Genomic DNA, 13,299 nt, shown 5'->3' with positions numbered 1-13,299 from the left:
GGCTCACTCTTCCTGAGACATTGTTAAAGGTAGCGGTGTGAGGCTGAGACGCTTGACAGCGAGCCAGACTCATTCACGTCCGCCGAGCTCCAGCGTTGTCATGGGGTTTAATAGATCTGGGGCTCCTCTGTTGGCTTCAGGAGGAGACCAGCCCCCAGCCAGGCGCTGATCGTAGCATCGCTGATGGCTTTTGGTTCGCCGCCAACGGTAAGAGTTATTTCTGACAGCCATGTGGAAACCAGATGGCGGCTCCACCAAACAAAGCTCCCAAGCCTTTAACCAGCGTGTGTAATCAAGAGATTGCCGCTTACACACCGGCCTGTCAGCCGAAGATAAACAACCCGCGCCGCATCGAGCTCGGCGTCACACAACGCCAGCGCGCGCTCACATGCGGCCTTCACCTTCTGGCGGCGCTGCGTCTGTTGTGGATGTTTTCAATTGTTTGCTAACACACCCTCAGTGTGGGAGCGAGTGGAAGCTGCCCACACACGTTCATCCACCGGGAGCTTCGTGGCGGGCGCAGAACAAGCCGGTGGTGCCTTTGCGTGTGTCGGGGTCTCGTGTGCGAGCGCTCGGCCAGGTGGATCAAGGAATGTTCAGGAAAATTGAAACGCTCTGGGATGGCACGGGGCCACTCGGGGGGACTGTGGCGTTTTTTTGTGACGCCCTTTTTTCCACTCCGTCCCGCGCTTGTTTGGCCGATGGTCACCTGCTCATAATTAGACCGGGATTTCTAGACTTCGACGGGCTCAGCAATCGATATCCAGACGGGGCCTCTGGGGCCACAAGTCAAGGCCGCGCAGTCTCTCTCTCCAGCGATGGGCGGGTCCTTCCACGGTGTTATTGTGAGCCTGTTTGTTTTCCACTGTCACTCTGGCTCTGGGAACTGTCTGTCCAGACGCGCTGCACTTTTGACATGTTTTCAGTTTCGGTCTTTGTGGGGACCCAAGTTTTGAGGGGCTTATGTTTCCAAGAGGGAGCCTCGAGGGAAACGACTCCCGAGGCTCAGGTGTAACTGAGTCTTGAAGATGGACGATAGCGCCGCAGTTGGCGACGTCACTCCGCGCTTTCAGCCCATCTGACTGCCAGCAAACCATTCAGACACGTGAGACAGATTTATTCTGCGTCTGGTGTTTGAAACCCTCAGACTTTATTTCACCTCCTGAGATCCATTCGAATTACTACTGTACAAGAAGCCGCGCCGTAAAGTTGGAATCCGGAACTGACCTTGTTTGGCCTCGGAGCAGACATGGAACCGCACTTCTGCTCCTTTAAAACCCACCAAAATGACTCAGCTCAATGACTCAAAATCGTAGATACAGAAAATGAATAGCAGTTTTATTTCTATCGGAATCATCTTATATTTTAGGAGGCGGAATTAAGACCAAACACTCCCAACCTTATCAATAAAGCATCTTCCATGATTCCACACTTGCGCTGGGAAAAAGCCTCTTGGCAGCAACCTGACATCTACCCAACACTAGTGATGGGTATATGAGGCATCGTGAAACACTATTGCAAGGTCTATGAAACAGATGGCGCTCTAGGTTCACAAATAATGTGAGGTTTCATTGAATTAGTGGTTCAAGTCCAAACGTTTTGCAGCAGACAGCGCCATCTGGTGGCCTCTGGAAATCAGGACACTGTTTCATGAAACCCCATTGACCCTACAACACTGAGTCATGAAAGCACTTTAACCCAACAGTGATGTTTGATAGCTGTATTCCTGAGGCACCGTCATCTAGCAACTCTAAAACAATGTTGAATAACAACAGGGAAGTCGGGTTATTTTAGTGATTCAAGTCAAGTTTTCCGTCCTTGTTTTCACTGGATCTGAATGGAGCAGAGCGTGAGCAGCAGCAGCCGAGGAAGACGCCATAAAAGTGAATCATGGCTCCTTCAAAACCTTCCTAAATCCAGGTGAAAGTCCACCGAAATGGAATCTTCTCTTCCTTTCCCCCGTGACCAAGGTTTCCTGAAAATGATCTGTAAAATTTAAGAGCTTTTGGATTTGCTCTCTTGCATCACCGATTTCTTCCCAGTGCGTTTGGTATCAAGCAGGAAGGAGATGCTGAAACGGCACAATACGTTGGCCTGCGAGTTTTGCCACAGTGTTTCCACCTTCAAGAGTGTTTATAGCAAAAACCAAGTCCATCGGAGATTATGCTATAAAGTAGGCACACATCCATGAGCCTCATTGGTTATCGTCCTCTTCTTCCGATACTCTTGGTCCAGCACTGTTGCTCCCCTGCACATGTCCCAACATCTCTTCCACCCTGCTTGCACTCTCTTCTTCGCCTCACTTCATTCTCACCAAATACTTGAACAGTTTTCACCACCACTCCCGCAGGTCTTCCCTCCCTCTCATTCCGTCTCATCTCCCTTCCTCTTCTCTCCACCTGACTCTCACCGAACATAAAGACCTGTCTCCAACCATCACCAGAGCAGAGTTTAAAAAGAAAGCCCCGCTTGATGACAAGTAAAGCAACGCAGCCACTAGTGTTTTATTCCCTCTCCATAAAATTCGGGCTGAAAATACGACTTTTTTTTCTTGTTGCTTTTTCCAGCACGACCGACTCTGCTGTAAATCAATGGCACATCAAAGCGCAACATGTTGCTCCATTAAAAGTTTAAGGCCTTATTTTCTTATAAACAAACAGCGCCGTGGAAAAAAAAAAAAGCTCTTTATGTTCGTTTTGAACTCAGCACGAAAGCAAAAGTCCGACCTGCCACAGAACTGAAGTCTAGATCGCGGTGAGTTAAGACGGTTGGGCAGATCTTGGAAGCCGTTTGGTCCCAGAACCGTGGCTCCAGAGCCCGAACACCTGGCGAACGCCTCAGCGCGCATTACCTGAGTCTGTCTGTTGCAAATTGAATATTCACTGACTGGAAAGTATTTTAATGTGAAACACAGGGATGGACTTCCTTCTCCTCCAGCTCCAATTAGATGTTGCTCCTTTTCTGTCAGGACCACTTTCAGCAGAATTCATGGCTTTTACAGCGCGAGCTCGACTCATGGGAGAAATACCATTCTAACAAAAGGTATTAAAACGCTGCTTTCATGTGACGTGCCAGTCATAACAGCCGCTTCAGCCCTTAAGTGGGGTCTTACGTAATGATTGCTCCCGGTAAATTGCTGGATAATGTTGCTCAAATTCAAGCCACTCCGACACTGGTGGGGTCATTACGGCCCTGGCTGCCTCCCACATGCTGCACGTGAATCTCAGGTTATCTGCAGTTCACAGTCGCCCGCTCTACTGCTGACGTCTCTTACGTAACCTGTTCATTCACTTTTCCGCTCGCCGCTAAATGTTTCTGCAACTGTTGCGCTGACACCGGTGTTACGTCCACCGTCCCTCCGAAGGTCCGAGTGACTCGGTAATCAAACCTCTGTTGAGGTCAGTGAGCTGCGACCGCAACCTCCGCTCGGATCCTCAGGACAGGACGACGGAAACGGTCTTCTGATCGTATGATCTCCCCACCTGGTCGTTTGTTCGTATCTTAATGAGGTCCAACCCACCGATTGTTTTACCACGAGGGGTTGAGTTTCCGTATACGACGAAAATCCCTGATCATGGGAGTCGTTCCAGCCAGGTTCTCTGGTTTTTACATCCATCCATTTTCTGTGCGTATTCAAGGCCGTTCCCTTTTCCCAGACGCCTCCTCCAGCTGAGGCAGTACAGAGGTGTTCCAAGGTCAACTGAGAGACATAATCTCTCCAGCGGTTCCCCAGGTCGTCCCCTGGGCCTCCTCCCGTATGCACCCGGCCTCAACATCTCACCAGGGAAGTGTTTGGGAAGCAGACACCTGAGGGCCCTCGACTGGCTTCTCTCAAGTTGGATTCAATGCTCCTCACACCTCCGTCTTCGCTGCTGTGTCCCATTATTTTGCAACTCGTTTTGGCCACATGGGGGCGGTATGCAGAGAATGACTAATTCAATAGTGAAGAAGATGCTGTAACAGATGCTGACAACCAGCGCCATTGTTTGGTGAGATCTAATCTCACTCCAACTCAGCTGAAAACCTCAGAGGGGCAACGTGTTTTGGGGGCGAGACCAAGACCAAACTGAATACAATACAATACAAGTACAGTGGTACCTGGGTTCTTGACCACAATCCGTTCCAGACGGCCGTTCGAGAAGCGATTTGTTCGAAACCTGAATCGATTTTTCCCATGACAATGAATGGAAAAAGAACTAATGCGTTCCAAGCCTTAAAATAGTCTTTTGTAGGAGTGAATGTAGAGTGTCTGCTGCAGGTGGCTGTTCCTCTATGTGTGTGGCCGCTGCATGTGGGAGGGGTTGCCGAGTGAGTGAGGTCTCTCCAGAAGTGAAGAGGTGCCCGGTGCGTGTCCAGCTCTGAATGTGCGCTTCTGTGCAGTTTGGCTGTGACAAAGTCATAAACCAAGTCACGCTCTGTCCCAGACTCGCCTCATCCCTGTCCCAGCTCCAGCCCACAACAGGACATCAAACCCTGGAGTGAGCGCTCCAGCACCTCCCCTGTGACACTCTACCACGGTCCAGTGTGGAGACAGGAAAGGTTTGACACCTCAATATGAAGAAAAAACAGTCAGTAAATGGAGCTAACGGGACACGTCTGCATACAGAGGCTGCGTTATACACAATAACAAAGCACATCGTGGGTCAGCTGGTCGGTCCACGCACGTTATGGTTTTTCGCCTTTTTTTCGAGTTCTGGATTTTCGTTCGAAATTCAAAGCAAAAAAATCTCAAAATTTTTGTTCGAACTCCGATTTGTTCGAAATCCGTGACGTTCGAAAACAGAACTACCACTGTACTTGTTTGTTCCAAAGATTCAGTTCTTGATTTAGTTTGAAGAATGACAGACATTTCTTTTGCTTGCAGAAATAAGAACATCTACTCAAGAGGACTGAGACAGAATCCACTTGACCTCTCCACCTGGGGAAGGATCTCATCTTGGACAGCATCTTTCTAAGAACCATGGTCTCAGCTGCGGAACCAACCCCAAAACACCGTCTGCCCTGTGGGATTCTAAAACACATTTGTTTTATTTTTGCAAAGTAAATAATGTCAAGTACTTGTATTGTATGTATTTATAAAGTACGTGAAGTCCTCGTGAAGATGGCCCGCACCCTCAGTGTGTTTTAATAGGCTTTTGGAATCTAAAAACAGAGAGCGATCGTGAAGAGGAGCGGGGGTTGTGTTTTCAAACTGCCTTTGCTGTCTTTCCAAAATACAAATGGATTCCAGACACAAGGAAGAAAAAAAGCTCCAGATTTGATCTCGGTATCTTGCAGTTGTCCCCCACAGGGCAGAGAAGTCCATGCTCCATGTGGGTTCCTGCGAGTGTGCTTTTGTCATTAAATCATCGGGCTTCAACAAACAACTGCAGGCCTGTGGCTCCGCCGCGTTCCTGGCTGTGGAAGCACGACCCTCTGCTGAGAGCGCCACATGGAAATACATTACTTTGTTAGCCATTCATCATCAGCTGCCTTTCATATCTGCCTCGCATTCTTGAGCAGAAGATGCTGAACTGGTCGACGGCCAGAGAGTGTCCCCCCCCAAATCTGGACGAGGAGCTAAGTACATCAATACAACCATCCCCGCGACTTAGGGGACTCATTCACAACTCTGACTCACCAATTTTCCTCCCATGTGGGAGGAAAGCGGAGTGCCTTGGAGGAAAGCCATGTAAACATGGGCTGATCGTACAAACCCTGACTCAGAAAAGATGCAAGTTCACTCCAAAAGTTGCCTCAAGTGGGAATCAAACTCGGGACCTGTGAAGCCGCAGCGCTCGCCACTGCAGTACTGTTTACAAGAAGGAGTCGAACTGTTGAACAACCTTGCTAAAGAATTTGTTGTCTCTCACCAGTGGTGAACCCCAAGGGTCACTTTAAGGCCCGATCTTCATTTCAACCTTTCAGAGCCAGGATTTTTTGAAACTGTGGCGGAGCCGTCACACCTCCACAGAATGGAATGCAGCCAAATAAGATGTGATCGAAAAAAATGTGGTGAACGTTTGGCATTTACTGAACTGGTGACAGTAAAAATAAACCATAGTTTTAATCATGAGAAGTAATTCTGCCTCCAATCCAAGCCGCCCTCACGCGGTCTGTCTCTTCACGTGTCCAGCCGGAATGCACGACTTGGTTCCGTGAGCAACTGACTTCACTCATTATGAGGTTTATTTCCGTATTTTTCCATGAAAAACACGACAAAAACCTCCATGAGACGTTATGTGTTAGCTGCTTGTTTTGATGTTTCCACTTAGTTTTTATACGTTTGATCACGTGAGAGGTCATTTTTCGGCGCCATGCTAGTTTACATGCGACGGAAACCCTGAGACCCAAAAGGTCTGGTTTTAGGGAATTGGACTGGTCAACCCATTCTCATTTCCAAGGTGCTGTCAAGTGCACGTCACTGCAAAAAGATGGGAGCGCCATCACATGGCTCACCTGAAACCCAACCTTCTGTCTTTTGGTTACGTGACCAGGATGCGGCGGAACATGTGCTTCAACGGAGCACCTCAGCAGGTGACTTGGAAGACTGACCCTGGGATGCAACAGTCCACTCGGGACTAGTCACTCCAGGGAGCGAGGAGGTGCTAGATCACTCTCTCGAGGACGAATCCACCCGGAGCACGTTTGCGGAGTAGAAATACCTGTGGAAGCATATGCAACATCAGGTCTTGCCTTCACATCCCGCGAAGATTTAACAGACTAACAAAACACCTATTAAACCCAGTGGTGAGGTTGTGTGGCCATTGATGTTTTTGTTTTTCTCCGTCTGTGCTCTGGCTTTTTAATGAAGTGGCGAGCGCGTCGTTAAAGCGCATTGTTCGGTCTTTCTCCAGTACGGCGGGTACAAAACGTACAGTGCCTTGCACGATAGCCTTTTTTCCTTCCTTCAACTGTCGCCACATTCACGTTCAGGTGCTGCTGGATTTTCTGCAGACGGCGACACGTGAGCAGCAGAGAAGCTGCAAAGATGCTGCTCCTCTGACTGACAGAGGGGGCGCTGTGCGAGGAGCTGACGTCGCCTCACACCGTCGCACAAATGTCTTTTTAACAGTCGCTCCAGCCGGAAAGTAGAAGGCTTTTCTCTCCCTGTGCTCCACTCCAGGATGGAAACTGACATGGGTAAATACAGGACTGGCAGCTTGGGAGAAAAGGTGGCGCCAGCGAGTCATTTAGAGGAGGAAGGACGACCCCCGCTGAGAAAACAACTGACTCTGATCAGCTTCCTTCATGAAAACAGCCACTCTAATGTAGTCGCGTGCGGCATCAGTGCCACTTGGTTACAGCTCAACTCGACCCTGTGTGGAAATATCAACGATTTTGCCTCGAGAGGTTATGAGAACTAGAATATTTGTTCTAGACCCGAGTGTTTCAGTTTGATTTAATGGAGACCAGAAGTATCAAATAGCATATGTTTACTTTAGTTTTTTTTTAAGTACTTGGTCAAGTGAACCACTTCAGGCTCCAGTTTGAAGATTTAATATATTTATTTATTTCCCACCAAAAAATCGTTAATTTTCTATTTTTATTCTGATCATTACAAGTTGGTTTTTGTGAACAACCATTTATTTAAATTTTTTTTTTTTTTCCAGAATATAAACTTTTTGTAGTAATATGATGTCCACTATTTTTTTCATTTTTCTAAAGAGAAATTTTCTTGTATTTTTTTCATGATTTTTTACATGTACAGTATTCTATATCTTGACAGTCACTCTTCAAGTGACACCTCATGCTGAACAATAAAAATATTTTTCCTGCTCACACATATCTGTGATCCATTTTTCCGTCAAGACACATCATTATCTCCTTATTTATATTAAAATCAGATTTATTTATTTTTTAAAATCAGTTTATAATGACCTGTACATTTTCAAGTAAGCGCAAATTTGCGAGTTAGATCGAAGCGACTTGGCGGTGAGAAACCATCGCAGCAGGTCTTCTTCTCCAGTGTGAACATTCAGGATCACGTGTCTGCTCCTTTCTTCCACATCGCACGGCGTCAGACTCCGTCACCTCCAGCACATGATGTGCTGCTGCCGTGACGGCAAACAGACGGCGGCGAGTGAAAGCACCTGTTGAGAGGTACGGATTCAGGTTTCAGGTCAAACTCCGCCGGGTGTGTATCCACGTTGATCCTCACACTTCATCAGCTGCCACGTCTTGGTTTACTTTGCGCTGCGAGCGGCGATATCCGTCATCCCCGTCACCTTTTTAGCACCAGCCTTTGACGTCAGGCCGAACACTGCGGCGGACCAGTGAACTGGGCTTCACCTCACGTTAAACACTCCAGGGACCTACATTCTATTACAGAGGCTAAAAAGAGATGCTATCAGAGTTTCTGTTTGCTTATGTTTGCTCCATAAATAAACTGCAGCCGCTGGCAACTGTGTCACCTCTTGTTGTCGGAGCCAAGCTCTAAACAAGCCAGCGCTGTTTATAGAAATGGGGCACCGTACCCAGATTCCATGACTCCAAACACCGAGCAGTCATCATGAGGACGTAACGCTCCCAAAGCCCCGACACGTTGAGCACGACTCTCACCTATATTTCAGTGGAAAGAGCCGCACATGCGTCTTGTCTTGTTGTCACCAAATAACATGGTTCCTATAAACAAGCTGCCGATGTTTACGCGACCGGGCACCGACCCCCTCGCTCGCTACCACTCCATTTTCCTTCTTAATGCGTTCAGCCAGTGAACACATCAGATTTCTGCCCCACATGTTCCCGCTCAAATTTCCCAATTCATGTTCTCCACCCAAAAAAAAATGTGGCAGACATGAGGCCACTCGAGAGCAGCGCTAATGTTCTAGAACAACGTCTGGTTGAACATGTAAAACTCCATTTCCTGTTGGTCTGACCAAGAGAAGACACCTAGACTTCCTTCTGCCCAATAACCCCAGTTCATCTTACGGGATACCGAGGTGTTCCCAGGTCAGGTTTGCTGCCGTGACAACTGCAGAAAAAAGAAATGTTCCTTCATAACAACGACAGCAGATGTTGATCTTCACATTCACTAGTGGGATGGAAACAAAGCTGCAAAAATGTCAGAGCAATCTCAAACATCCGACCAGCGTATCCCCCAGTTGCCAAGACCATCCGCATCCGACAAGATGTCTGCGTCACTTTAGCTCCTCCATAATGCGGGAAGATGAGTACAACGCACTATTTTTCAGGTACTGTTGACCCAGATCCATTAAATAACAACACGCAGCAGAGGTAGAAACAATAAGAGAATAATAGCAGCATGCATTATTTACGAACGTTAGGCAAGATCTTGAGAAAGGGTGCTTCCGTTACAACATAAAAACAGCCACTCAGTAGTGTCTAACTGACCAATCGCAAACAGTTTCATGACGTCATTTCCCCTTCTGGCATATGTTTAGCCCCAACTCTAACTCTAGTGACCAGGATGACTTGGGGGCGTAACTGGATCCAATTCTGCCAAACAACAACTCCTGTTTCGCGGCTGCAATCCACAGATATCTTCAACCCAATGGCCTGGAATCCTCCAACAACCTACTCCCTCCGTCCAACAGAGCTACTTACATCCAGTTTTCTGGTTGTTTAATCCAGAAAAAAACAAGGAAAAATAATTCCGACTAGAGACAAGTCAAGGAAAAGCAGTCGCCATATACAGATTTGACGTTTTGGGGCACCAGACACACACCTCAGCCTTCTGAACAGGTGGACAAAAGAAGCTCCCCGTAACAGAGTCCATCATCTCCCTCACTAAAAACACGTCCAATTCTTTCAAAGTTTGCGGGAATATATACGAGGAGGAATGTAGCTCAATCTGTCACTCGAGGTCTTTGTCTTTTGGCTCAGCTCTTTCTTCACCTTGACAAAGTTAGAGTCTTGCAGTGGACTGGGAACCTGTCCAGGGAGTCCCCAGTCTCTCACCCTGTGTAGCTGGGATAGAGCGGTAAAAAGGTAAATCCCTCGTACTGGCTATTGGATCAGATCACATTTAGATGTCATGGCATCCACAGCATCGGTTCTCCATCGTGTCTCCTCGTACAGTCTTCCAGCTGCAGGCACGAGGCCGAGCCCAGACAACGAAGAGCTTCAGAACCCAAATAGCCAGGGAGCCTGCAGACCCAGAAAAACGATCCGGCTTCAATGAGAAGTTTTAGTTTCCTAGCAATTCATTTTCCCGCAACCTTGCCCAGCGCCCGACCACCTGACGCACGGATGCCAGAATGTTTGCCTCAGATGTCCGACACGCGATTCCTCATCGATCACAAACGTGTCGTGGCAATTTGTAAAAGGAAAATAACGCAGAGCAGAAGAATGGATAACATGCACAAACACGTCCAAACAATTTATAAGCTGGCGGCTCAAGGACTCCTGTGTTTGTTCGCCGGAACCTGGACACGTATCCCTTTACATGGAGCCAACGTTCCCGGCGGAGAACATCCTTTAGGTGGACGGCGAAGAGGAAGTGAGTCGGAGCCGGGAAATGACTTTAGCAACATGTCAATCTGCGATGTGATTTAAGCCTGAAATAAGTTACGTAAAGTAAAGGGGCTTTAAGTATTTTCCAGGATGCAGGATTTCCCCTGGCCTGCGTTCTGCATTTGGACGCTCAGGAGAGTTTGGAGCGGGGTTTTGCGCCGTAATATATGATGGTCGAGTGGTAAATTACACACCTCATTGAGCTCTGAGCTGGTGTTTGTTTTGTCGTGGTGCATTCCTCCGCTCTTATTCATGCGCCGCAAATACTTTTCCCTTTTAATTGCCTCTGGACCTTGTTTTGGGAGCCGGTTCGACTCTCTTGCTGGACAAACTCAGGGCCCTCTTTAAGGACGTAATGAGAACCATTATGACTGAACCTGGTCAGGACGAGTCGCGAGAAGCGCCGCCGTGGCACCGGCAGGGAGGACGGACACTTCATCAGACAGTCTGCTTGGCAGGTCTCTGCAGTCACAGCAGACAGTTGGTCTCTGTTTTCAGGTGATGCTTTGGTTCATGTATGACTGTTTTGCAAGTGTTTTTTTTCTAGCTTTCATTTTGAACTTGGCTCTGACCTTCAACATAATGAAATTCTTATTCTTAATCTTAATCTTAATCTTATTCTTATTCTTAATCTTATTCTTAATCTTAATTTTATTCTTATTCTTATTCTTAATCTTAATCTTAATCTTAATTTTATTCTTATTCTTATTCTTAATCTTAATCTTAATCTTATTCTTATTCTTAATCGTATTCTTATTCTTAATCTTAATCTTAATCTTAATCTTATTCTTAATTTTATTCTTATTCTTATTCTTAATCTTAATCTTAATCTTAATCTTATTCTTATTCTTAATCTTATTCTTATTCTTATTCTTAATTTTAATCTTAATCTTAATTTTATTCTTATTCTTATTCTTATTCTTATTCTTAATCTTAATCTTAATCTTATTCTTATTCTTAATCTTAATCTTAATCTTAATCTTAATCTTAATCTTAATCTTAATCTTATTCTTATTCTCAATCTCAATCTCAATCTTATTCTTATTCTTATTCTTAATCTTAATCTTAATCTTAATCTTAATCTTAATCTTATTTTTATCTTGGATGCACCGATACCAGTATTGGGTATTGGTCCGATACTCCTACTCATAAAATGGCCACCGATATCAAAGACCGCTTCACGGCAGCACGGATTTTTTGAATGTCAGTTTATGACAATTTTGTAAAATGTGTCTTTGTACTGCGGTGAAACTTGTGACCGTCAGCCATGGACAAGGAAAACATCCTGAGGAATGTTGCTCAAATAAGGATAAATAGGTGAGAAAAACAAAAAAAAACTCAAAGTAACTACGTGTAATGGCGTCAAAAAAAAAGGTCCCTTATTATTATTGTTGTGGTTGTTTTATGACACATGACTTTTCTGGTTTTATGAAAATGAAAATGACTCTGTACTTGTGGCTTTGGTATAAGTATAGAGTTTTGTTTCTTTTTTTTCAAATAAAAAAAAGAAACAATACATATAAAATAAATAAATAATATAAATAAATACAGGAAATATGTATATAATAATAGAAATAATACAGTCTTCTTCTTCTTCTTCTTCTTCTTATTTGACTTTGAGGCTCCATCACAGGAAGTAGTGGTACGAACACAGCAGGTTCATACTAACTGTCACAGCGTCTTCAGATGAGACCTCATCGGGGCAGAAGACACCTGAGGATGTAACCTGCAGCGCAGCCATCAGCAGCGTGAGCTCAGTGCTGCTTGGCGGTTGCCGCCTCTTATTGCCTCAATCAGCGGCAGAATCCTCCCGTAAGCCTCGGGATTTGTCGCACATCCTATCGGCCGTCAGCTGTCAGCGGCGGCCCTGATCCCTCCACGTCAGGCCGAGGTTTAGAATTCAGACGCAGGAGCCTCCAGAAGACGCCCAAACAGACACAGGCTGAATGAGAAACACATTGAGCCTGGGCCGCCGCTCGACATTGGGAATCAGATTTGTCTCTTGTCTGGAGTCTTCTCAGCTGGTTTCTGCCACATGGAGCGGCATGTGGTCGCAGGCCCATGATGGTTTTGGTTTGAAAGAAATGCTGATCCCTCTTTTTTGCCAAAAACAGGTGGAATCAGTGTGTGTTCAGAGCCTGGATGATAGTGAGGGCGACTGGAGCGGGATTCCTCTTCAGGGACGACATGAAGACGTGTGAATAGATGTGATTTAGCAGCTCTGGGACGTGAAGGAAACGCGTCTCAGCTCTGCTCATGGGAACCCGGGATGGCTTCCCTCAGGAGACCGGACCGTGCCTTTCATCCGCCGATAAAAGATGAAAGATAGATGGATGCTTTCCCTGAGCTCAGACACAATCTGTTTTCTGTTCCCAAACAAATCATCAGTGTTGGAAAAATCACGTTGTTGAGCGGCCACTTTGCGACATGACGATTGTCACTTCTCATGAAAGCGTATCGAGGTCACGCTAGCTCCTAACAAGCCAATCAATGGCCAGTTAATCTCTACGACATCTCGGACTTCCTTGACCTGGTATGGAAAACTCTAACTTAATAAGCCGCTCTGTTTATGACACTGGCGGATTGGAAAAAGTCCGCGGAAAAAAAGAAAAAAAAAGCCTTTTTCCGAACCCAAAGTCAGAACCGGTTCAAGTGAATCAACTTGTTCACTGAGCTGAGCCGCGAACAACCATCTGATCTCAGCCAAAGCGGCGAAGCTTTTCCAATGGCCTGGACTCGAGTGTGGCGCTGGATCCAAATACAGTCGCAGAGGCTCACAGCGTTACTTGTCAGTGTCACATCAGGGAGGAGCTCCGCGAGGCTGTCCATGCGACTGCAGACCAG

This window comes from Synchiropus splendidus, chromosome 10, assembly GCF_027744825.2.
Source record: "Synchiropus splendidus isolate RoL2022-P1 chromosome 10, RoL_Sspl_1.0, whole genome shotgun sequence".
In the NCBI taxonomy this organism is placed as follows: Eukaryota; Metazoa; Chordata; class Actinopteri; order Syngnathiformes; family Callionymidae; genus Synchiropus; species Synchiropus splendidus.
The sequence above is the reverse complement of the archived record's forward strand: the minus strand, read 5'-3'. Positions refer to the sequence as shown.